The sequence below is a fragment of the Acyrthosiphon pisum genome, chromosome X, assembly GCF_005508785.2.
Source record: "Acyrthosiphon pisum isolate AL4f chromosome X, pea_aphid_22Mar2018_4r6ur, whole genome shotgun sequence".
Classification (NCBI taxonomy): domain Eukaryota; kingdom Metazoa; phylum Arthropoda; class Insecta; order Hemiptera; family Aphididae; genus Acyrthosiphon; species Acyrthosiphon pisum.
Window position 1 is genome coordinate 41,336,504 of NC_042493.1, and position 2,811 is coordinate 41,339,314.

Here is a 2,811-nt window from a genome sequence, read left to right on the forward strand (position 1 = left end):
CATCAATTAATATGCGCTAAAAAATATTTCATAAAATATTAATATAATCATCCACGTACTTTTGACATTTCTTTCGTAGATAAAACTTTTATACTAATATAAATAAATAATTAGAAATAGTAATGGTAATATTCTGATTCTATAAGTCGAAGAAAACGCGATTGGGCAACAAAGTTTGGACCATAATATTATTATAACATTATAATGTTAAATTTGTTGTCACGCTTTGTCAAAAAACTCAATTTATTTTAGTGCATATGACCTAAATATTTTACCTATATGCTATATTATAGTCTACAGCATATGTTTATCGTAGCGAACCATTTCATTATGTTAGAGACATATTGATAGCCGTTAAATAAATGTAATATTATCGCATAATACTTAGGTGATTCGCACAATCCTGTTATATTATGGACGAATCGTTCGTCAATTATTGTCTATAAACCACCTACGAGGATTCGTGTCGCGTCATACTTTCATTATATTATAGGTACTATACGGCCAAATTAAAGTCTCTTGCGTATTGTTATAATATTATGCTATTTATAACAGTTATAATACACACGTTATCTCTATAGAAGTGTCATCGACTATGTAATTTCTCCTGTTCTTCGAAACTGACGCCTTGGAAAAGTCTGACGTCAAAGTTGGTTGCTTAAGGCGTTTAAGTACTTGCTAAGACTTCCATTATAATAATCGAATACATTATCATAATATATAGGTACAATAGTAATTGGAAATAATCACTATATTATTGTACCGCCACATAAATCATATTATTATTATATTTTCAATTTGCAGTCGCGTTTTATTGGAAAACCCGATTTTTTTTATGTGTATACAGTACTATATTATATAGGTTCTACCTAGCTGAACTCAGCTTTGCTGGTGTGCAGTTTTTTTGAGTTGATAATTTTTTTACATCAGTTTTTATGTTACATGTAGAGATTGCTATTATAATATAGATCATTACCATTATTAATATTATAATTATTATCATTTATTAGATCACAATGTGATCATCACATTGATTTATTAAATATAGTTGTTTCTGGATACTGTTCTAAAAAGTTACGACGTCGGAATTTACCTCATCTGCCCGAGTGACCAATGGGAACCATTTATATACAAATGTATATACTTAATTATTATTATATAATCTGCATCTAATGGCCACCATATATTTATAAGCAAAATACAATTTTAATTTCCACAGAGTATCTAACTTGTTACCTAAACTTGTTATCTAACTCTGTACTTGTTTCAGGACCTTTTTAAAAGGGAATTTTGGAAAATCCTTTCATATAGTGGGCTCTACTAACGAAACTACTGACCAAATTTCATACTCATAGCTTCAGCTAGGCGATGATGAATCAGTCGGTCAGGACAAGATATTTTAAATATATTTGATTACGAATTGTTTATCGTAGTGAAACCTATATCGTACACTTTAGGAACATATTGATAACACATACTTAAACAAAGTAATATTCTCGCATAATAGGTAATTCGCATCCACTTAATATAATATATTACAAACGTTCTTCTCGACTGTAAACCACCCACGTAGGTTTGTGTCACATTATACTTTCATTATAATAATTTATAATATATGGCCGAATTCAAGTCTCTTGCGTATAATTATAATGTATTGCTATACAAGTCATAATACGTATCAGACTTTACACTTCAAACAGGCCTAAAAATTAAATTTTACTTTTATGAACTTTACTCGTTTTCTTTTCTTCTCTGTCATTATTAAAATAATTTATATTGTATTAAGATCCCATATTAAAAAATAAAATAGAAAACCATATGCGTAATCTCTCGCGCAGAGTCATCGACTATAATACCATTGATATAAATACTAGTGTTTATAATCAATGGAATAATACTCGCATATCTTGTTCTTCGAAATCGTAGTGGCATTTGAAAAGTCCGATGTTAAAGTTAGTCGTTTTGGCGGTAATATAGACTCCCAATATTCGAATATAATAATATATCATATTATTAATTATTATTATAAATTACTATTTAGGTACAATATAGCAATCGTCAATAATTATTATTATATTATTGTATAAACATATATGCCCGTTTATATTGTTTTTGTTGTGTGCGGCTGCACGTATACCGAGCGTACAAAATAATAACAGTATTTAGATATAAGTACGCGATTGTTTGTCTTTAATAATGCGTCATCTATGCACCACCCCGGTGGTCTACGCCTTATTCTTATTTCTTTAGGTAGGTACATATAGGTTATAACCTACGTTTGTTTTATAGATCAAAACGAAAAGCGTGTACCTAATAGTTCATATGGTATATTATAATATTTCATTCGAAAATAATATCATTTTCGTTGGTCGTAAAACGAACGTATCCCCGAGTCCTTTATACACGATAGTAATTATTATTCCCGTGCAATGTATTCGAATGACACACACACACACACACACACACACACTCGTTTGGATTAATGGATTAATTTTGCGTTAGACTCGCGGACGTGGGCCACATTGGCGGTCGTCGTCCCGTCAATGTGCATAATATTATAAGACTCAAACGTCTCGCGATCTAAAAGTAAGTTTATAATTACATCAAAAAAGTTTGTGTACAATGTACATAACATTATTAAAATATTATATGTTATATTATGTTACATACATACCTATTATATTTTGACTATTTCGAGTAGGTACACGATGTGCTATGTAATTGCGCCTCTTAAAAGTTGTTTTTGAAAAGTGGTTTCGCGTGTAAAAGTTTTGTTTGACTTATACCGCGCCGATTCAAAGTGCACGTCAC